Below are 25,386 nucleotides of genomic sequence, written 5' to 3' on the forward strand. Positions count from 1 at the left end.
AGACTAATGTAAAAAACTAAACACACTGAAGGGCATGTGTTCGCTCGCGGGCTCTCCGGGTGGCTCTGTCTCACTGCCAGTGATTAGTGCTCTGGAGCCGCTGTGTATGGGCTGGATCAGGACGGCTGCTGGCCAAGGACAGGTGAGGGAAGAACGAGGACCAAGCTGATTGCTGATTAGTTGCCATTTATTCAATCTTTGTCTCACACACTCTTCCTCCTCATTCCTCCATCCCCCCTCTCTGGATTCTCCTCCTTCACTCTGCATCTCCTCCTACTTGTCTCTCAACCTTGCCCTCTAGGCTACACTTAGTCAGCTAGCAAAATCAACATAAGAAAGCCCTTCCTGAGGGCCAGGCATCCCAAAGCCCTTCGGGACTGCCAGCAGGTAAAATACCTTTTAAGATTTTTCTCCTTTCCTTAGTCCAAGAACTTATTCACATCTTAATACTAGTTATTTTTGTATGGACATAGCAAGAGATACATTGAGGCTTGCAAGGCAGCTCTCCTAGTAACATCTTGCCACAGACTCAGACTACAGCACTCAGGCCAGATTAATCATTCCTAAACCTAGCAGGGTCCAAATCTAGTTATTACTTTTTGGATCATGACAGCATTTGTCCATGATCAAGCTCTTAACTTATAGTTAAGCATTAGGCACTTCGGCCAGGCCCATCTCAATGCCAGGGTAACACATAACTCCCCGCTTGCCCTGGGTCCATCCCGTCCCTCATTGGGACACTGCTTTTGGGGGTTCTAGGAAGTAAGGGCAGCTGAGGCTTAGGTTGAGAGAACAGATGCCCAGGAGGAAACTATCATGTAGAGTCAAATGACTTCCAGGTTACAAAAGCATAGGATTTGCTACAGTCTTCCTGTGTCCATAGAAAAGGACATGGCTCTGAATAAACTGTGCAAAGGACTCAAGGAGAAGAGAAAAACAAGTCAACAGAGCACTAAGAAAGAAGCTACAAATAAACACAGAGCAATGGGAGCACTGTGATGGGAGTAACCCAATAAACCTAAACTACCTGAGGCTATGTTATCCTACAGACTAATGTGTTTACTTTTCTCCCATATAATTCCCATGCATTATGTATATATTCCTTTTTATTGTTGTATATGTATGTTTACATTCACATACATATAATGCACTAAGATATGCAGAAAGAAGAATTACTATGAGGAATTTTTCCTCTGTGAATTTCTGCAAGTAGTACCTGCAAATAAGGCAAATCATACTTCAGCATGAGGAAATTAAATAATATTGATGGGAACTTTTTGAAGCTATCCTGTGACCTGCATCTGTTTTTGCTTCTGATTTCAGTGCTTATCAGATATTACCTAAATACTAACCATAGAATTATGCCTTTTTTTACCTCTTACATTCCTTCCAATTAGAATGAAAAATTTCACTTACTGTTAATTAATTTACTATTAAAGAATTAGAGTTCAAGTGAAAAAGTAATTTGTCAAGTGCCTATCCTTCCATATTCCATATATTCCGTATATCCATCAACAATATGGTAAATGCAGATTGAAAACATTTATCTAAAACTAAAATTATTTCAGAAAAGATGGCATAACATGCGAATAAAATGTAAGTAATGAACAGAAGAGTGATTAATGAACTAATTAGTCTGAATAGTCAAAGAATGCCAAGAATATATTGTTTACTACAAGTTTCACTAGCAATTTAGATATGACAGTAATATATTTTAACTTGTTTTTTTAAAACCATTGTTTTTTGTTTTTTATGTTTTTACAAAAAGTAAGCTAGGATTTTAGGAACATCATGTATCAGTATTCCATTTTTGAAAGCCTTTCATAATTGTAAAGCAACAATGCATGCCTTTTGGGAACAAAGACACCTACAGATTAGGAGAGAAGTATTCTCTATAATCTGAAAACTTCTCTCAAAAATATTGGTATGGGCTCACATCTGATTACCACTGCCATGTAAGCTCATCTACTGACCGTATTCCAGAGACTCGGATAAATCTAGAAAGACATCAACTAGCCATAGATGCAAAACTATCTTGGATACACAGTGCTGGCTGAGAACTCAAGGGAAATCTTGGGAGAGGGTCAGGCCAAATTTACCTTACCAAAGCCTTGGCAGCTTCATTCACAACTACAGCTGCCACCATGCCTAAGGTCAACTGCCCAGTTAAATATCCTGGATTTTCTGGAGTACTCACCATCTCCAAACTATACAATACTGGCGTCCCAATAGGAGCATGCCAGAATGGATGGGAATGTAATATAGAAAACAACTAATCTTGGCTAACAAACACATTAACATAGAAACCTTAACGATTGCAACGATTGCTTAGTAACCCCTGTGACAAGGACTTAATGTCCCCATGGTCAGGTACAACTATTTTCACAAATTTTATTTTACTTAAGTATTTTTTTTATTATTTCATTTTCCATTTAGTGGTAACAAGCAATATAAAATAAATTATTGTTGGCCTGCTACAGAAGCAGACTTGAGGGATGTTGGGAAAATAGAGATACGGGGGAGAAAACTGACAATAGTTGTGGGATTGGTGTTGGAATATTGAATTACTATAAAAAATTATTATGACAGCTTTGTAAACCATGGTATTTAATAAAGTCTGTAATTAAAAAAGATGCTATTATCTGTAATAATGAAAATAAGAATTAGGAATTAGGCATAATTTAATATATATTTTTATTTTTTAGATATTGCTCAGCATTAAAAAGTGCTATTTACTGATGATTATGTATCTATCAAATGAATCTAATTTAAATTGTTTTTGAAAACTGGATTAACCATTTAAAGGAGAAAATGGGTGACTATTAACTGTGGAAGTTTTCTTGTTCCACATATAAGCCTCACATTTCACAATGAGACTATAATGACTTTGTTAGTAAAGAGTGACTCTTTGGCAAAGGGAGTTTTACTCAAAAGATTCTTGAAAATATGAAGTAAGCCTGTGCAATTTTAACTTTTTAGTCCCAGGTTTTCCTTCACCTCTATAGTGTTGCCTTAGGTGAGATTTGACATCACATCTATGCTTCTGTTTCTTAAATGTGTAGAAGTATAAGATGAAACCAGGTTATTTATAAAGTCCCTCCAGGTCTAAATTTTGGAAAGACCATCAAAGAGAATAAGACAGATAAATTATCTTACTGGTAAGAACTTAACAGGTTTCCAGTACATGATAAATGGCTTTAAAAAATTACCTTTGTTAACCATGAGAGGGCACATGGGACAAAATGCACAAAACACTTTCCAGCCCTCACCATTTTGCCTAAGGTTGAATCTAGCTATGATTGATTGTATTCTTACATTGTTATGTAGTGTAGATAATTCAATGCATCATATGAGTTAGTTAAGATAGAACCATAAGTATATCTATATACAACAGGTTAAGTAATTGTACATATTTAGCTGAGAACGAATAAAAGAAAAGTGGATATTCATCCTCCAAAAAAACATTTTGCACATGGAAATCCTGGTTAGAGAGATGTTGCTTTAGTTCTATTATTAAAATTTTGTGGCTAGTTAAAGATCTAGAAAAAAATTTTAGTGAGAGTATAAGCTATTCCTAAGACAGGCCAAATTAAATAAATTTATCTACACTAAAATTGGCAAGAAATTTATGTCACCAGGATGTGGATGGTAATTACTCATCTATTTCTAATATATATTCTCATATATATATATAATTAGTTTATATATAAAGTAGCTGGCTATATAATAACTAGCTAACAAAATATGTATATGGGGTTGGGAGGAAGACATAGGCTTGATAATTTTTCAAGTCACTGAGTAGTTTTCCATGCTTTAAAGTAAAAAGCACCTTGGCTACAGTATAATTCAAAGGGCTGGAGTATATGCCTGGCATACAGAGACCAAGTTCACTTCCCTGCAATGCAGACCTTGCCATCACAGCAAGTCTGAGCACCATTGCATCTCTGGGACCAAGCACCGAACCACCCTGCCCACTACAGTAAGGCTGAGTATGTTTTCTCAATGCTACTTACTTGGAAGTCCCCCAAATATATGAATAAATGAATGAGGGAACATATCTAACAAAACCAATTTGGCCCCAACATGTTATTTTGCTAATTAAAAACTTATTAACTCAAGTGCCCATTTCTCACAATAAGTGAATAACTTTTAGAGAACAGGCAGATGAAAGTCTGGCAAAGTAGGATATAGATGGGTTTGCCAGGATAAAAAACAAACCTCGAGGATATTGTACCAATTCTATGGTGTATGATAGACTCTATTCTTTGTGTATCACCCTTAGCCATGGATATCTTGAAAGAGAACTGTCAAAAATACATTTCAAATTTATATTTAAAATCTGACTTGTACAAGTTATTATGAAACAAGACCCCTAGAAAATTTATTTTATTTTATTTTTTAAATATGGAACGCTTCACGAATTTGCGTGTCATCCTTGCGCAGGGGCCATGCTAATCTTCTCTGTATCGTTCCAATTTTAGTATATGTGCTGCCGAAGTGAGCACAAGACCCCTAGAAAACTTAATGCGAGGCATGCTAATTTAAATACTATGAGATCACATTGGTAGGAAGGAGGAACTCTAGACATTTTGAGTCAGCTGCTCATGAAGGTGAATTTGTAAAGATTGACTAATTGCACTCTTTTCATCCTTCCAGTACATGGAGTGAATTTTGCACAAGTAGAATCTTAAAGATTCTATAGTCTTCCAACTGACGCTTCCCAAGCCCCCCGAACTCCTACAAATTTCAAATAATGTGGAGGCATTCATAAATGAAAGAAAATATTGGCTCATACATTAATGATAAAATTGCAGTACTTTTTACAATAGGTTCCTAGGTTTGAAATCCTTTAAAAGCAAAGAAGCTTGAAGAAGACAAATCATGGTGAGGGGAGAGATGTGGAATGATGTACACCATCAATCCTGTTTCAATAGAGTGAAAATGTTCATTCCATTTTCCTCTTTTATGAGGACTCAAGGAATTCTTCATCTCTCCTGAGAGGCTTTTTCATATTCTAGGGACTTTATGTTATTCAAAGTGACAGTACTGTTTCTCTATTTGTCCCAAATGTTCTCTGGAGAGCTCCTGCTGTTTCTGAAGCCAGCATTCAATTGTAGTCAGTAGTCACAGCTCTAAGTGCTGCTGATTTTATAACTGTCTTCTTCACTTATTTACTCATCCATTGAATAATGCAGATATGTGGCTCCCCCACTTATTCTCTTCCTTATTTCAATGTTCAATCTCACTCTTAATTCTCATGTGCTAAATTTGCAAACACTTAAAGGATCTTACCTATTCTTTTCTGCTAAATCAACTTTCAATTTGAAAAACACTTTTTCCCATTTTGCATAATCTTCATTTAAGTTGCTACTGTTTATTTATTTATTTAAATATTTTGTTCAGATTAATTTATTATATTCAGTATTTCAATACCAATCCCATCACCATTACACCTTCCCACCATCTTACCAATATTTCAAATTTTCCCACCACCAGCCAAGTCTGCCCCAAAGGTAGATGCTAAATAATTTATTTTGTATTGCTTGTTATAACCGACTAAAAATGATCCAAAAAGATTTCCTTAGGGGAAAGTGTTTGAAATTGTTTTATGTTACTGAGAGCATTAAGCCCCTATCCAAAAGATCACTAACATGGTATTACAGGTTGACCCTTGTGTGCATATATATATACATATATATACACATATATATGTATACACATACACACATATATGCATATATGTGTGTATATATATATTTATGCTACTCCTGATATGTTAGTATATCAGAGGTGTGGAAAATGAGATATTGCTCCGAAAATTCAAATAGGAGTTAGATTTTTAGCTTGATGATGATTTGGGAGTCTGGAGGTATTTCTTCAGCCTGGTGCTCTCTTCCGAAATTTATTTGTGTGTCTCTGGATCATGGTCATTAATGCATTTAAATTGCACCCAGAAGCAGTTTGTGGGCATGACTGCCAGGGACCCGGAAGCACAGGGAGATGAGAAGAGGAGGCCCATTCCCAACTCAGTGCGAGTCTGGAAGTTACAGTCACAAAACCCACATACCTGAATTTTTCAGCAGATTCTTTCTCAAGTGTGAGGTGCTCGTCCTGAGCCTGTGAAAATTGACTGTAAGCATGGCAGTGATTAAGTTTTGGAGGTTTGCAACTGCTGGGGTTCCATTGGGGCAGCTGAAGGGATACACCTGCCCCCCTTCTGAGTTACCCGGATGAAGTCAGCCAGGCACGGGTTAAGGAGACATCTCTGCGACATGTTGCTCTCTTCTGAGATTTATTTGTGAATCTCCTACTACAGTTTGTTTTACGTAAAGACATTGGCTCTATGTAATTAATGAATTTCTGAAAATAATTGCATAAAACATTATGTTTTTCTATTTATTGTGATAATGGCTTGTAAATTAGGGAGAGATGTTGTCCTTTAGTAATAGGCAGTTTTTAATAATTTGTCAAAAAAAAAGTAAAATTACTTCTTTCATATTATAGCAACTTTCTGTGCTTGCTAGTAAAATAAAGCCATACTGATCACAGCTTGAAAATATTTTTAGCCCTCACAAACATTTGGAGTAGCCTCACTGCCCCAGAGCCAAGTATGACAGATAGAAGCAGCAGGTAAAATGACCTCCCTCTGTCCTGGCTGCCTCTGGTGACAAGAGATCTGCTTCTCCTTATGCACTGAGAAATACCAGTCACTGAAAACATTAATCAATACATTATCAAATAAATTTTGACAGGGTGTTGTTCATACTGCAGTGGATAATGCTGATTTTACAGCTGTAATGTCTTGGATTATTCTATATCCATTTTCATTGTCTTTTCACAAATATCAATAATTAGAGTAACAATTTGGTGTATTTACAAGACATTCAAATACATAATTGAAACAAACTGCCTTCTCTTATTACAAAGAAAATACTGAAACTAAGAGGAAAGACCTTTTGAGCAATATTATAAATCCTGACATAAATTGTAGTCCTTACTCTTGCTATTAATAAACTACAAGTAACCTGTGCACTTGATTAAAACTTACTTGATTAAAATCCATGGAAGAATATCCAAAGTTTAGTGTGAATAAAATACATACTATGTGATATAATGCTACATATTTAAATGAAGGGAAGGATGAACTGTTAATATAAAATTGCATTGATTTTATTAGGTTTCAAAATGAAGAAAATTAAAAAATTTGTGGTGTACATAGATATACAGACTACAAAGAAAAACAGAAGTCATTGCTGTTTTTCTCCAAGTTAGTTTATTGCTAATTGACAAACAATTCTTTTACTCTACTGTCATTCCAAATAGAGAAAACACTTGGTATTTTCTGTTTGGTCTTTGCAGTGGCTATTTCTCCCTGAATTTGATGAAACTCACAGACAAGACATCCTGGAAATAATTTTTTAAATTTTTAGAGTAGCACAAGGAAAGCAAAAACTAGACTAAAAAAAGAAATGAACTTACTTCAAAAGGTAACTGGGGAAATATAAAATGCATTAAAGAAAATTTGGCATCTGATAGTATAGGTCAATTTTTGAAATTGTGGAGAGTATTTAAGAAGTAGTTAAAAAGTTTTCAATGGAATTTTTCCATTAAATCTGAACGGACAGTGTCTCCAATGTAGAGAGCATTTGATTGCTGAATATGGTCACATAGAATAACAAAATAATCATGGTTTTGACATGGGACTGCTTTCATTTTCCCTAAAGGTTTCTGTCATTTACCCTGCCCTCACAGCTCAGTTAAGAGATACAAGGGACAAACTATCCTCCCTCAAATGGACCAGGGATAGTAGTGGAGCTAGAATTCCAGGATCAAATTTGTGCTCAATTTGAGATGAAACTCAAACTGTGTCAAGCTGGATACTGTTTCCTTTGTGACTGAGATGTAGAGCCAAATAATCTGAATAGTAAAATCTGTGGTAACAGACACTTCTCTTTCTAAGGGTTAGAAGATACAAATCCTCGCTACGCACAATTATGAATTTAATCTTAGTTTTCAAGTTAAGTGAAGAATTGTGATCTTGATGGATGGGTTAAAGAAAGAACTTTGGAACATGCCCTTCAATGTGTTTTTTGCAATGACTTAAAGAATGTTATATTTATGGGAAGTAAACATCAGTAAAAAAAATAGGATGCAATTGTTTATCAATTGATATACTCGAAGAAATTATAATTATAAACCAAACTGAAATTTTATGAAAATTAGTTGACAAAGCCACTCTGAAAGGATATCGAAGAGCAGAGGGCAAGAACAAGATGAAATTTTCTGAATTAAAGCAAACAGTATGCTGAGAAGGGAAAAGAGCACCTAAAGCTGCTGAATGTTCCATCTCAACATTCCTGCTCAGGGCATACAGTGGTGAACATGAAAATTTGTCATCCCAGTGCTCATAGATTTGCTGGAGCAGGCACCAGTAAACGTCTCCATTGAGAGACTTGTTACTGTTTTTGGCATATCGAATATGCCACTGAGTAGCTTGCCAGGCTCTGCTATGCGGTTGAGATACTCTCGGTAACTTGCCGGGTTCTTGAGAGGGGCAGAGGAATCGAACCTGAGTTGGCTGCGTGCAAGGCAAACAAATGCCCTACCTGCTGTGCTGTCGCTCCAGCCAAATAACTGATATATGTGTGTTTATATATATATATATATATATATACATATATATACATACGTATATATTTACATATAATTGATTACAGAAATGCTTTAACATCTGTCAATTTTTGTGTGTGTGTTTTTCGTCCACACCTTGCTGTGCTCAGGGCTTACTCCTGACTGTAAGCTCAGGGATCACACCTAGTGAGCTCAGGGGACCATGTGAGGTTCTGGGGATCAAATCCTGTTTGATTGTATGAAAGGTATGTACCTAATCTGCTATACTGTTTTTCCGGCCCAATATCAGTTTCTTAACCAAGTATACTGGAGGCTGGAGTGATAATACAGAGGCAAAGACAGTTGTTTTTAACATAACCAACCCCAGGTTTAATCCTTGGCACTCCCTGTAGTCTTACAACCCTACTAGGAATGATCCTTGAGCACAGAGAAGGACTAAGACCGGAGCACTGTATTAGTGCTTTTTCCAAATGAAAAATTTTTTTTTCCAAATGATAACAAACCAAACAAAAAAAGTTATCCTGCAATTTTCTTAAAAAAAAACTAAAAGAATAGCTAGTATAGGAAAGAAATTTGTCACATTTTAATGAGTATATGGTGTTTATATTTTAGCAATTCATATGTATGTTACAATATAGAAGCAAAGGAATGATAATATTTAGGATACAATTTTATCTGGATAAAAGTGAAGGAGAGAAAAAGAAGAACTATTTATAGATCTTCAGTGGTATTGTTAATGTTACATTACTTATTTGAACTGGCGTATTAATACATAATTTTAAAAATTTCTGCATGGATGGGGCCAAAGTTAAACTACAGCAGATAGGTCTTGCATTGTATACTGCTGACCGGATTTGATCCTTGACACCATATATGGTCCTCCAAGCACCACCAAGAGCCCCAAAACTAAAATAAATAAATAAAAATAAATAAATAAAAGGTTTATAAATATATGCTTATAGTTTATAAATACATACATAAGTATAAACTCTCTTGTTCCTTTTAATTGCTTCTTAATATGCCTATTCTGTTCATTGCCTAATAGGCTACACTAAAATATAGCATGATATAAATTATGCATACTGTCCCTTAAATTTTATAACCTTTATTTACCAATAGCCCCAAAGGGACTCACCTCTCTGTGTCTGAAAATAAAAATAATATGAACACTGTATTAATCTAAGACTTAATCTTAGTAATATCCACCTTCCCTGAGTTATTCCTTAGAAGATTCTTGAATGAGTTACTGTATCACCTATATTACCTGCACTTTCTTCTTGATGCCTGCAATAAATCCTTTGGAAGTAGTTAAATTGACTTCAAGTCCCTGTAATTAATCCAAACTCTGGATTGCCTATCTGTAAGAATTTACAACTGTCCTTTTTTAATTACTTAAAATATTTTCCTTGCTTTAAATAATGTTTATTATAACTCAACCTCTAGTGTAACCTGGGAGGAACCATCCAAACTTGTCCTTTATTTTTGTCTTTGTCAGTCTTTTTTCCTTGGATAAATCACCCATCTCAATCTTACACAGATGGTCTGTGATTTATAATGGTTTTAAATCACAGAATTTATAAGAATTCTTAAATTCTTAAGAATTTTTCAACTCTTTTATAATATGAAAATGACATATATTTAGTTGGATGTCAGCTTATGTTGAAACTGGGTTTGTAAAATTCATTTTCAATGTGTAATATTTTCAATTTATGACAGTTTTATTGGACATAATCTCATTGTAGGAAAATCTGTAATTTGTGCCTTATTGTCATCCTTACGATCTACTGACACATTATCTTTCTCCAATCTCTTAAATTTTTCTTTTATATCCCTACTTCACTTTTTGAGTGTTCATGTGTAAGCCCTGGTGCTTAAAATAAAGGATTTCACTACCACCATGAGCTTATCAACAAAATCTCTATGAACATAGATAATCTTTTTTTTAATAACTCGGTTTCTTAAACATAAGGGTATATTTAAATAAATTTGAATAATATAAGTGAACATAGTCTGACAAAAGTTTAAAAAAATCAATCCAGGTGTCCCTCTAAACCCAACTAATATTTAATAGGATTTCAAATGTGCTAATGACAAAAATTGACTTAGCCAGAAAGACAAGAGGAAATAATGGAATTTTTTCTTTTTGAGGAGCACACATAGCCACATAGCTAACTAGGAACATAGTAACTGATAGGTATGAGTTATTGTGATATGGAGGATAAAAGGTATCTAATAAATGGTTTTTATATAAACAATATTTTCAGAAAGCAGAAGGAATGGCATCACAGTGTCTGCTTTGATTAGGAAAAATATAGTTGCATATTAGCAAGAATTACAAGGTGTTATGTGCATTTGAGTGTAACTGGGTAGGGAATACAATTTGGGAATACATAATTCTCCTTCAGTATCTTACAATTGTCCCTTATTTTTCAGGTTGTAATCCAAAAGGGCCATGATTATTATAGCAACGTACTTTTGCATTTATAATATTACTTGTAATATAATAACGGATAACATGATTAGAAAATAAATATACTTACAAAATTAAGTCAAGATCTCTGAATATAGCTTAGGATACTAGAGCACATGGCAAGCATGCAGGAACGTTGGGTTGTATTCCTGATACCTCATGGTCCCCTGAGCACTACTGGTGGTTTCCTAGAGCACAGAATTGGGAGTAGCACCAAAGACTGCTAGGTGTGGTTAAAAAAAAATCAGTGACACAGCAATAAAAATATACTACTTTTAAAATGGTAATGAAGTTTAAGAAAGAAATTATTAAGTTATTTTATAGGGAAATTATTAAATTACATATTTTCATACACCATCTGCTCATAAATACAGAGACATCAAAAAGTTCATTTAATAATCATTTATATTGTATTAGGCAGCATTCCAAAAACTGCAACTCAAAGTCTAAGAAGTAAAATGTTGTTTAAACCTTGATCATTCAAAATTTATTAATCTTCATTAGTAATACATATGAAAGAAGTAATCAGTAGTCAAATTAAAATTTTTAGTTTCATTTTTATTCAATTGACAGAAAAAAATTTTATTAGCTGCTGTAGTTACAAATTAGACTATGAACTAGTAAGATACACTAGGAAAATGCTCATTTTATAAAAGGTATTGATTGCATTAAATAAGTGGGAAAATGGAAATGTAAAACATTACTTATACAAGGAAAATATTGAAATCTATATTTTATTTTTCTTGACACTAGTCAAATTCAAGATATCTAATTTTCAGAAACCAATCATCTGGCACTTTTCTGAGACATATTATTCAGTTAATAGTCACTAAACCAAAATATCCATGTAGTTTTAAGAGATCATTCTCTGGCAATCTTAAGGTCTGACTTTATCATTCAAATTAATTCATGCCTTATTAAAAATAATAAATAGCAATAAGAATCTACTTAAGAATCTACTGTTACATTATTCAGAGGCTGCATTGGGTGTGTTTTAAAACCTTTTTTAACACGATAAAAAGCAATCATGTTTGGCTCATACCCGCTGTGCTAACTCCTAACTCTGTACTCAGGAGTCACTCTTGATGGTGCTGAGGTCAAAGCTGGATATTTGATCCTCATGACATATTGTCCTGTCTCCAACCCCAAAGAAAGCAATTCTACTTGTATTTGGTTTCATATCAAGAATAATCTGTATGCCTCAGCAAGTGAAGTTCAAGGTATGAAATTTAACCTATCACGTTGTATTGCACACATTATCTGAAATGTTAATGATAAATTTGACTTAGAGAAATGTTTAAGAAATATTTAAGATATTACCCCTTAGGTGCTGAGAGATAGAATAGCAGGTAATATGCTTGTCTTGTACTTGGTCAACATGGGTTCAATGCCCAGCACACCATATGGTCCCTGAAACCTGACAGAAGTGATCCCTGAGGTTGGAGACAAGAGACAGCCCTAAACACAGCCACTAATACTCCCCTCCCACAAACAAAGAGAATTATCCCTAAAAGACAATAATTTGCTATATATATTTTTTTCCGGGCCACACCTGGTGATGCTCATGGCTTACTCCTGGCTCTATGCTCAGGGAATCACTCCTGGAGAGCTCAAGATACCATAAGGGGTTCCAGGAAACCAACAACACAGTTTGGCTATATGCAAGGCAAAAATTACTACCCTCTATACTACACTTCAGCCACAAAGAAAAGAAATTATTTGCAGTCACTCAAGATAAAAGGGAGTAAGCTAGGTAAGGTAGGTAAGCTAAGTAAGTTTGATACAGGATACTGTGCCTTTTATTTTTAATCAATTTTTTCTGTATTGCCCTTTCATATTCCATATTGCACTATATTACATTTTTAGGAATTTCCTCGGAATTAAAATAAAATATATGAACATGGTGAATGTTGAAATTAACATCTGTCATTATTTCAACACACATTTTTCTACAAAACTAGACCATATACAGGGACTTAAGTTGCCGTCCATGGTTGCAGTATTTGACTGTAACCCATTACACCTAAATATTTATTGCACAACATAGATCTGTGTGGCTAAGTGTGTGTGTGTGTGTGTGTGTGTGTTTATGCATATACATATATATGTGTCATGATTCAGGAACTAAAAAAAATAAATGAAAACTATTCATGGCTCATGGGGTTTAGTCACAAAACTTTTATAGATTTATTAAAAAATTAGATGAGGACATATGTTACCATGTTCGTGCAAAGAAACAGATGAAGAGAATAAACAGCAATTCACTGCTAGAAGAGATCACCATATAATGCAATTTATTACCCTCTCAAAATGTCACTGTAATTCGTTTTTATTGCTAACATTTCTTTCAGTGCTCTATAGCTTCAACATACAAATAAAATCTGTGGACTTATTGCCTTGAGATACAACAGACCTAACTCTCTAAGGTCACAGTTACTCTATGGGGTTGATGATGGTGACTCATTGCTAAGCCATCTCTTTGTTGTAAACAGTCAATTTTTGGTGTCTTAAGTAAAACTACTTTAAGCTCCTAGGTTATCCTTGATGTTCCACTTTGCTTAATGTACAATTAAAAAGATTAAAAGCTGTTCACAACATTCCCCTAAAAATGGAGAAGGAAATTAAAACACACATGCACACAGAAAAAAAACAAAAAACAGAGGGATTGTACTAAAGAGTGTGCCACATTATAGAGCTAATTATTGGGTAATCTGACCACAAACTACTTAGTGATAATGAGAGCTTTAAACCTACCTCACAGGCAGCCCGGGGAAAGGGTTATTTTTTCAAAATAAACTTTCATCAGCAACATTCATGAAAACATAAGGAGATTACTTTCACTATGTCAGTGTTACTCTTCTTTATAACTTAATGACTGGATGGGGAAATGTGATAATATACACTATTAGCTAATAACAACCCATTGCTTTTCTTTCAATCATAAATTTATGCTTCAAGTAGATCACCTCACATCCTGCTACCAGGAATCCTGAGCGTTTATATATATATATATATATATATATATATATATATATGTATGTATATATGACTTTATTTTTATCAATGCTTTAATTTCAAATACAACTTAAAAGGAAGTTGTAGAGCTATTCAGCATAGCCCACATGTGCACAGCAGTCCCAGTGGTTGATGAACTTAGACTGACATTACAATTACCCGCAGGTCATAGTTTGCATTATGGTTCACTCACGGTACTGTTAATTGTGTATACTTGGGCAAATGCATAATGATTTGTATCTATCTGTCTAGTACTACATATAGTTTCTTTGACCTAAAAAATCCATGTGTTCTATTCATTGCCCTTCTCTAATAACCCCTAGTAGTTATTGATTTTTTAGATAATCTTCATAGGAGTTATTGTTACAGAGCTGCTATAAAAACTCATGTTTAATTTTTTATGTGTAGACATGATTTTCAATAATTATGAAGAGGTCTCTGTATCATAACGGTCATGTTTAATTTTTATAAAAAACTGCCCAGATGTCTTCCAAAATGATTTTTACCATCCCAGGATCAATAAATGGAAGTTGCCATTACTCCATGCCCTTGACATTATGTTCTGGTATCATTGTTCTGGATTTTGTGTATTCTTTTTGATGTGTTGTGTTTTCATTGCTGTTTTGTTTTGTTTCTAATTTTTGCCAGGGGGAGCTCCACGTGGGCACGACTCCTGCAGTCTGCAGCCGTATTGTGTGGGTCTGATACTTCAGTGCTTGGGTCCAGTGTTGTGTGGCTTGGGGCAGTTGTGCTGGGAATCACCAGGGGGCCACCAGAGCTACATGAGGTAGTACATGGGGGCTCTGGGGGGCCTGGGAATATGGGCCTCATGCATGAAGGCATATGCACAGCCTTTTAAGTCAACTCACTGTTTTAACTTGTATTTTTCTGACAACATATGATGTAGAATAACTTTTAGCTTATTTTTCACTGGCATATCATTTTTGGTAAGATGTATCTGTTTAGATTGTTTTCCTACACTAGTATTTCAAGAGCCCTCTAACGTTATCACGTGGGTTATTTGACTCTATTTTTGAGTTTTAAGAGTGCTTAGCTGTTTTTTTTTTGTGTGTGTGTGTCTGTGTCTGTGTATGTGTGTATTTGTGTGTGTGATGGTGGCAGAGGTTGAACTGAAGTCTCATGTCACTGAGTCACAGCTGCGGCCCAGCTTTTTCTGTATTTTAGATAATATTATAAAAATGATGTAAGTTTTAAATGTACAAACTAATAATTAATATCCTAAAGTAAAATTCAATGGGCTTTTAAAGACAAGCCATGAGAGCACACGGGATTCTCTAGAGTGCTAAAAAGTTAAATACACATGCCAAGTAGATCTGCAGTGAATTCTCAAGATGGAGAATATGTGCCATAAAGCAAGCACATGTCTCGGTGGAGATGCAGGCCACTTCCTCATGATTCAGAAATGTGCCCTAAAATAAGAAAATATCCATCTCAGGCAGTGATGTGTACCACTTACACAGAATGTACACATCTCAGACAGAGATGTGGGCAGATGATTTAAAGATAGTATTTACCTGGAAGAATATTCTGAACTATCCTCTCACTAATGATAACTCTAAATACTAACAACATGTAGTATACTTTATTCTAAGGAGCTTGATAAAATGAGTCAATCCCTTTTTTCCTTCACTTTAGTCCAAATGAATTAATAGTGAAGAAAAGTCTATAGGGAAATAATACCGTAGAGTTCAGGAAGTCTCAACCTGTCCTCTCTGACGTTGACAAAGTGGATTGCCTTATTATTTAAAGTCACCTCCACCTTTTGGAGCTGTAAAGCAAATATACAATTTACCTACTTCCTTCTTGCAGCTCCCTTAATATGAGATTTCTAGATGTAATCAGGGAACCCTGGAAGTAGAAGAGAGAAAAGTTCTGAGATTACTTTGTAACTTGATTTTTTTTTCCATTACAGGGATGGAAAAAAGTAATACATTTGTGAGAAAAATAATTTTGGAAAATGAGTTTCTTCTATTTGCTATGAGCAAAATATGATTTGTAACTCTAAGATACAGAGGCCTCTGAATCTCTAAAAGAACATTTGCTTTTAGGAGGGAGGATCAGGCAAAATTATTTTTACTTGTGTAAAAAAAGTAAAGTCATACAGTACAAGGAAATTGTATTTTCTGTCATTCTAAGGATTAGTGAAAATAGAAAAATAGTATTTATCAGTGTATCAAGAAAAATAATTGTATAAAGAAATTAACATATGTATTTATTAAAGAAAATTACAATCATTCGGTCTTCTCAATTACCTATAAGAAAACAAAGTCCAAGGAGTAACTTGCAAAGTCACACAACATACAGTAGCAGTGGAAAACTCTCTAGTAGAACTTATTATTCTACTTCTGATAGTCTGTTTGCTATGTATCATGGTAGTATTAATTTTACTCTGATTAGGAATGTTATATATATAAATTAAGAATTATTATAGTCTAGTTTGTAGAAAAACACATCATAATACAAAGTAAAGACAAAATACTTTATAACTGTTCTGAAATTTTTAATTATTTAAATTGATTTTTAAAATGCACACATTGTACCCTGGTGCTCCATCACTGATAACTCTGCTATATTTTCCTATTTAAATTTTATTTAGCTAATCCAGAATGACATAATTTTCTGTTATAAGTGATTAGTTTTCCTATTCCTTTCTAGCTTCAATATTTAGAATTACTTTTCTTTAACAAGTCATTGAAATCTTCTTCCACAGTAAACTGTTGAATATTATTGCTTTACTCAGTATAGTAAACATTTATTCTTTGAAAAATGTTAGAAATATTTGCTTCATGAAACAGACTTATCAAAATATTTAAAATTCATATTACTGTAATTCAACAAAATATTTTTCTTTTCAAATTTAATATTTTTCTTCACACTTTACTAAGATATTGGTTATGTATATTGAATTGTTTCAATCATTTAACACTGTAAGTACATGAAAAAAATTCAGCTGCTACAAAATAATGAATTGAAGATATTTATCTATTACATAATTATAGTAATTTTTAAAAATTCTGCACAACTTTAAAAACCAGGTTCATAATTTCACTAAAAATTCATAAAATATTTTGTCCTATATCTTATATGTAGGCCTGTGATTTGAAATCACTTGCCTTTTGGTTTTTATTCTTCTAAAGCTAAATGAGCTTTTCTAAGTATAATTATTAAACCAAAATCTTTTTTTTAATAAAAAGTTTTTATACAAAGGCTAGAGAGATGGTACAGAGTAAAGGCAATTGCTTTGCTTGAGACAAATCCTGGTTTTATCCTCATCATACATCACATATGATCCCTTGACCATGAAGTTAAAAATGAGCTCTGAGCACGATGGACAATCTGGTAAACAGAATTTACATGTGATAAAAAAAGGTTAATAATCAAGAAAAAAGACATCTTGTGCAAATGAATGATCCAAATACTCCCCCCAACACTACCTCACTCATGGACACATGAAATATTTTTTTTTATTTTAATGAGGCAACAGTAAATATTGATCTTTATTGGCTGTCATCAAATCACACTGAAGTAACTTGCTGTTAATTTTTGTTACAGATGATTGAGTAAGCAACTTTCTAGTAGAAGAAATATCACTTCCATTGGACTGAAAAAGTGGACCTTAAGAAATGCTAACATCACTGAAAAGACTTGTTGAATATAGAGATAATCATATGTTCTGAGACTATTTTCAATGGACCTGGTTTTTTGGTCTTATTTATTGATACTAATCTGGTGAGAGAAGCTCTTACTTGCACATAATGGAACAGGGTTTGGACTGTGGTACCATATATGATCTAAGCCTTGCCAGAAGTGATCATTGAGGTAGAGAAAGAAGTAAGCTCTGAGAATCAGAGTTGTGGCCCAATCTTCCTACAAAGAAATCTAGATGCTAATCTGTAAAAAACTAAAGCTCACCAAGGGGTGCGAGCACTTGTGGGCTCTCCGGGCGGCTCTGTCTCACCACCCACGTTCGGTGCCCTGGAACCACAGTGTGTGCTGTCGGTCGAGGGAAGGCAAAGGAAGAAGTCCAGGCTGGTTGCTCGATCAGTTTATTTCATTCTCTCTCTCCGCTTCTCTCCTGCTCTCGGTCTCTCTCAGGATCTCTGGATCTGGCCCCCGTGGATCAGGCCCATCTCGATGCCAGGGTAGCACATAACTCACTGCTTGCCCTGGATCCTTCCTGTCCCTCATCGGGACCCTGCTTTTGGGGTGCTAGGAACTGAGGGCAACTGAGGCTTAAGTGGAGAAAGCAGATGCCTGGGAGGGAATAATATTCGAGGCCAATTAATTCCCAAGTTATAAAAACATAATATTGTCTTCTTGTGTCTATACAAAACAGACATAGCTTTAAAGTAAATTATTCAAAAGGCACAAGAAGAGGAGAAAGGCAATATTAACTTATATAATATAAATTCAGTATCCTAGGAAGTTCTGACCTTACAAATTAGCAGAGTCAGATTAAGGGAAAGCCACGGATTAACTCTTTTGGGGAAGAGAGCATGGAGAAGTGATTATAGCTAAACAAAGGGATGGGAGAGATTCGGGAACACCTTGATGGGTGAGACTGGGGTAAGCCTAAACTCCGGGAAAAACCGAGACAAGCTACTTGTGGCAAGGAGGGAAAGGACAAAGTAATGTCATCCTACACTAATCTATTGCAACACTTTGAAAAATAACACTAGTATTTTTGTAGATACTGTGCTCAAATGCCTAAAATACAGAACTTATCTTCTAAAAAAATTTTTTATTAGTGAATTACCATGATTCACTGTACAGCTACAGACTTACAAACTTTCGTCCTTGTGTTTCAGTCATAAAATGCTTGAGTGCCTATCCCTCCACCAGTGCCCATTCCTCACCACCAATGATCCCAGTATCCCTCCCACCCCCCACCCTATGCCCTCCCACCCCACTCCACCTCTGTGGCAGGGCATTCCCTTTTGTTCTCACTCTCCTTTTGGGTGTTGTGGTTTGCAATATAGGTATTGAGTGATCATCGTATTCAATCTATAGTCTACTTTCAAAGGCATCTCCCATCCTAAGCAGGTCCTCTAAACGCCCTTTACTTGGTGTTCCCTTCTCTATATGAGCTGCCTTTTCCCCCAGCATGTGAGGCCTGCTTCTAAGCTATGGAGCAAACTTCCTGGTACTTATCTTTACCATTTTTGGGTGCAGAATTTATCTTAAAGACTTGTTCTGTATCAAGACAACAGAGGAGAAATTAAAATCAGTAAGTATTTTTTCTAGATCTATTCAAATCACATGATTTACTATAATCAAGTTTTGGTATAAATTACTTAAGTGTCTTTTTTTTCATCTTTATAGCACAATTTGTATACACATGTACAATCGAAATTTTATGTAAAATCATGCATTTGTACAAGGTCTCTTTTTCTTGATAATCAACACTTTTTTCTCATGAGTAGATTCTATTTATTAAATTTTGCTGTTTTTTCCTATTCTTTAAACTTCAGAAATAATCTGCTATTAAATGAATTATTCCATAATGTAAGTGCATGATAATTTTATTAATTTGAGTTATCCAAGTATATGTATAAGGTATTAAATGCCAAATGTAAGTGGAAAGAAATATCTAATGTTTCTTTATAAACATTTTCACATGCTGAGAGTTATAGAACCAGCTATCAATTTTGTTGAGAGGTTATAGTGTAAGTGGCCGGAGACTAGAAATTACAATATGTCCAAACATATGGCAGTTCTTACAGAAATGAATTGCAGCCTACACAGATGGTTTGCATAGAGAACAGAGTGCTGCTAGGTTTGCTCTTTGCAGTCAGCCTGCCACAAGATGCAGTGTGCTTTCGACTAAAGATTGACAGCTTCTTGGTACAAGAAAAAGTAATCTATAAAATTATATGGATAACCTCCTTGAATTCACTTCCTTTTCTACTTTGGTACCATCCTAACATGTCTGAGATCCAGTTTCCTCAACCCAATTTTCTTTACGTAAAAATAAAGAATAGAATTAATTCCTGAGAAAGGGGCATCTTGAGGCACAAAGTTGAAGAGAGAAGTCATCAAACAAATAAAGTTCTAGATCAGCTGGCAGGAGTCAAGGAAGCCACAAAACGTGGCCCTTCCCCTTGTGATCTGCTTACATATCCTCAATTCCCATCTTTATACCATACTTGCTGGGCTCACCTTCACATATGGGTATGAGGACGTTCCCTCGATGTCAGGAAATGAAAATGTTTGGCAGTGAGAAAGCAAGCTGCAATTGCCTTAGAGCGAAGGCCCTGGGAAGTTTCCCTGTGTAGATGATGGATCATGATTCAGTGTTTAAATACCCACCCGCATGTGCTTCATGGGACTAATTCTGAGCAATGTTCTCTATCCTGTCTCTGACAGTTCCCCGTGGAACCAGGCTACGTCAGCGCTCACAGTTGATAACTTGCTTAATAACATTCTCTTTATTAGTTTCTCTCTCTCTTTTTAAACTTAATCTGTTCCCAACTAGCTAATAACACTTAAATGCTTGCTTTAGTAACTGCCTTGATGGAGGGACAGGTGGGGGAGGAGATAAACTGAAATGGGAAATCAAGGAACAATTACTGAAAGGAATGGAAGAATATAAAAGTTATATAGATTTTTTAATTGGAATATTTGAGCGTATAGAAGGTCCACATTAAGTGTGGTAGTTAATGACATGCTTCTAACTCTTAAACTAAATAAACATATTATTTCCCCCCAAATACATTTTAGGTGAACATTTTCCCATCTAAAAGTTTAGGCTTCTCTAATTTCTTATTATTTCTCAACCCTGGAGGAATCCAACAACTGTTTTTGTGGAGAGGGGAGCTTTCCAAATGGTTCTCAGGTGGTCTGGGGTCCCCCTTACAGGTTTCATTGCTCAATAGGCCAGGAGGTCAATGAGCTGCCCTCAGACGCAGTGCTGCTCTGGTTCTGTAGAGGCAGAGGTTGTCCAGGTTATACTGGCCGATGCTCAGAGGAGTCTGGGGCTACACTGATGATGCTCAGGGGACCTTTTGATGCTGGGGTTCAAACTGGGCTTAGCTGCGTTTACCTTAACTCCTATACTCTCAAGTCTTTATCTGGTTATGTCTGAAGGCAATATTGGAAAGTTCACTTTGTTGAAGAGTTGATACCTACAAATGGCTCATCCTGGTATGGCCTGAACATTAAATTAGCTCTCTGAGTTTGTAGTCCGTTTTCTACATTTATTTTTATTTCATTTCAGAGAGGGCAAAGCAGGACGTTTTGGATTACCCCCATGGATACCCTGCCAACTGGTGGAGCCGCTCAAAATTCAGTACCAGATCCTGATGATGTGAAGCAACACAAATTCTGCAATGCCAGGGATCACCAGGACCACTCACGTGGTGCTTGGGCCCTCCAAGGCCAGACACATCAGGGCTTGGGGGAGCTCCTAGAGATGCTGTGAGACTAGGTGCTGTCAGGCTTTGAGCTCAGGCCCCAGCCCCATCTGCTGAGCTATCCTCCAAGCCACTTAGTCTGTTTTCTCCATTATCTGTATCAGATTTGAGGGGCAATCTGTTACCCCACTCCCTCATTTTCATGCCAGTTTAGGCTCTATTCTGCTCTGCTCTCTATGTCTATTTTTCCTCCCAGGACAGCTTAGAAGGAAAAGTCTCTGGCTCTAACTCACTATGCGGTCAAATGGGCTATTCCTCCATTTCCTAGATTCAATTTTCTTTGTCATTGATGAGCTCTACAATAGACATTAGTTATATATGATAACATCTAAGAATCAGACACCAGGCTAAAGGACTCCAGAAGCCTATTAAACCATATACTTAGCTCAGTCTCTTGACATTTTACTACATAATATGTAGCTGAAGGCACAGTGCATGATTCAAGATTCAAGATGTTTTCTTCTCTTGATTGTTTTTTGGTGTAGCTTCATAAAAACATATAAGGGAAACAAGTTTAGAATCAAGTTTAAGTTCACTAATCACGTGATCACGAAATCCCGTTGATTGTCGATTTCTCGAGCGGGCTCAGTAACCTCTACATTCGTCCTATCCCTGAGATTTTAGAAGCCTCTTTCCACTCGGCCTTCCCAACGATGCCACATTGGAGGCTCTTTCAGGGTCAGGGAAATAAGATTCAGCTTGTTACTTGCTTTAGCATATGAATACACCATGGGAAGCTTGCTAGGCTGTCCGATGTGGGCAGGAAACTCTCAGTAGCTTCCTAGTTTCTCCCAGAGGGAGAAGTAGGTTACGCTTCTGGGAGTCGCTTTTAAGTCTCTGGATGTTGGCCATTGATGGGATTACACACACCTGGGTTCCTCTGCAGGTACCTTCATGCATGAGGCTTGTCTGGATGTGTGATGTGTGGAGAGGGGCCTTGAACATGGCTGTGGCTAGGTTCCAGTGGTCTTTGGCCACTGGGAGCTCTGCTTGGGAAGGTGGCGTCGGGGGAGGGAAGCTGGAGCCCATCCCCTCTCGGGGAAGACAGCCAGGCGTGCCGGCAAAAGACTCTCTGAGAGACTCTTTGAGAGACTCTGAAAGCTTAAGTTATTGACTGGTAATACGAAAGAATGAAATACTAAGTCTTTCAATTTGGATTTTTTTTTCCCCAGTGAGGGCAAGTGTTGTGTGTGGGGAGAAATCCAGAAATCAATGCTCAAAAATCTTGAAGAAAAATAGCTGTGCTTTTTTTTGTCTGTTTGTTTGGTCAGGATTTGCTGATGTTTGATTGTGAAATGTAAACAAAACAATCACACTGGGTCTAGACAAACTCTGTTGTTATTGGTAAGAAAGTTTCACTTGCCTCTTCTAGATCCTAGTAATTTGAGCCTCATACCATAACTAAATTAAAAGGGTTAAAGTTAGGAATAAGCTTGATTTGTGAGAGGTAAAAAGGTTCTTAGTGTGTAAAGAAAATAATTATTGTAATGGAGCAGTATTCATAAAAAGCATTCTTTGTTATGAATATGAATTTTATGGAAGTGCTCTGATTTACAATACTATTGATAGCTTCAGTATGCATCACACCAACATCATTCCCGCTACCAGAGAGCCTATTTCCCTCCACCAATGTCTCGGTGGTCTCCTCCATGCACTCTTTCTCCCACCGGACTCAGTTATGCATATCAGCTCTTTAGTTCTGTTGCCTTTCATGATTTGTTTCTCTCTTGCCGTATATTTTTCTATTTCATACGTGGGCTGGAGCGATAGCGCAGCGGGTAGGGCTTTCAACTTGTACACGACTGACCTGGGTTTGATTCCTCTGCCCCTGTCAGAGAGCCCGGCAAGCTACCGAGAGTATCTTGCCCACATGGCAGAGCCTGGCAAGCTTTCCCTGGCATATTCAAAATGCCAAAAATAGTAACAACAGGTCTCACAATGGAGACATTACTGGTGCCCGCTCGAGCAGATCCATGAGCAATGGGATGACAGCAACAGTGATAGCGACAAATTTCATACATGAGAGAGTTCATTCTGTACCCATATCTTTCCTTCTGACTGACTTCATTCATCTCTGCATCCTCTATATCCATTGATGTTGCTGTAACTTGCATGACTTTATTCTTTCTCACTGCTACATAATATTCCAATAGGTAAACATGCCAGAGTCCATGAAGTTTTCTTACTGGGCCTAGCTGAATAAATAATTTCTTCTTAAACATCAAAAATCTAATAGAGAAGATAATTTTCAATCCTTACTTGATTTCTGAGCAAAATTTATTAAGATTGATTGTTTCTCTTACAGAAGCATTCTTTTCATTCATCTCTGTAACCTTGTATTTCGAGAATACATTTTAATTTAGATCAATGCTTATTTTGTTATTGAATGTTGAGATTTAGAGATATTTTCTTTTGTTTATTAAATAAGTATCATAGAGGTAGATCAGGATTGGGGGTTGAAGGAGAGAAATTGGTGACACTGGTGGTGGGAAATGTACACTGGTGAAGGGATGGGTGTTGGAATTTTATATGACTGAAATCCAATCATGGAAAACTTTATGATTATTTTTCTAATGGTGATTAAGTAAAAAAGTAGTTTAAAAATTTTTTGTTTCTTGTTCCTCCATCCCTCTTGGAGAGCCTGTCAAGCTACCGAGAGTATCCCGCCTACACTGCAGAGCCTAGCAAGCTACCCGTGGCGTATTTGGTATGTCAAAAACAGTAACAAGAAGTCTCACAATGGAGACGTTACTGGTGCCCGCTCGAGCGAATCAATGAACAACAGGATGATAGTGCTACAATACAGTGCTAGTTTCTTGTTCTGATAGTCATACCTTTTTTATTCTCAACTATAACTTTATTACTCTTAAATTTAGAGAATCTTTTGTGTTTCTAAGGAGACCAAACTGGGATTCAAATCAGTTTGAAAGAACGTTGTTGGCACGTTTGTTTTCATGTTTCTGTTACTCTTATTCTGCCAGAGATTTCCTCGTACACTCTGTTGAGAGAAATGGTTCATGAAATGTTAAATTCCCTCCAAGTTTTTAAAAATATACCTGCACCTTGCCAGTAACATATCAATAGGTACCATTTTCTCTATCTTCCCCAGCCCAGAATGCTATCACTTTTAATATCAAGTAATGTGATCAACTGAGTGTATATGGTCTATGTCTCAAACTCTTTTCTATTAAATATTTTAATTTTGTATTTAAAAAGTTGAAATTAGATGATTTAATCTGTTAAAACTATTTTATTTTGGTTAATTAATTCTTTTCATTAAGCTAGAAAATGAAAAATATATTTATCCTAAAAGTTCAACTTGAGATGTGACTAATAGTTTGCTAGATACAATTTAATTTCTCAGAGGACAACCCTTAGGTAAAAATTAGGTAGAAGAGAAAGTGATTGAATAAGGAAAATACCACCTTTCTTTTGATGCCTGAGAGGATCGCGTGTGTGTGTGTGTGTGTGTGTGTATGTGTGTGTGTGTGTGTGAGACAGAGCGGGAAATGGATGAGGATACTATTTTATTTGCTCAAAGCCCCCATTTAAAGTGTCAGGAATAAAAACAAAGTTTGTACTACTTAGTTGAAGTTGTTGTATGTAATATCTACATTTAGAAAATTAGTATAATTTCCTATTTGCTATAAAATAATTTCTTCTAGGGTTTTTACTGTTCTATAGTGATTTTACAAAATAATGTCATGTACATTTTAATGCCGTAGGTTATTCTGGTTCCTTAGCGTTTTTTAAATTGTGTAATGGAACTATTTGTTCCATTATGGAAGTCTTCAGAACTTATTTTCTCATTATCCAAATTATGCAGGAAATGCCATT

The 25,386-nt window shown here is 35.8% G+C and overlaps 1 non-coding gene and 1 pseudogene across 1 annotated transcript; both read right to left on the reverse strand.

Moving 5' to 3' along the window:
• LOC129402259 (uncharacterized) overlaps window positions 1-25,386 on the reverse strand; it is a 133,371-nt pseudogene that overhangs the window by 65,172 nt on the left and 42,813 nt on the right.
• On the reverse strand, window positions 4,399-4,505 carry LOC129401250 (U6 spliceosomal RNA). The gene has a single exon (XR_008628182.1). It is a non-coding gene; the product is annotated as a U6 spliceosomal RNA (small nuclear RNA).

This window comes from Sorex araneus, chromosome 1 (assembly GCF_027595985.1).
Source record: "Sorex araneus isolate mSorAra2 chromosome 1, mSorAra2.pri, whole genome shotgun sequence".
In the NCBI taxonomy this organism is placed as follows: domain Eukaryota; kingdom Metazoa; phylum Chordata; class Mammalia; order Eulipotyphla; family Soricidae; genus Sorex; species Sorex araneus.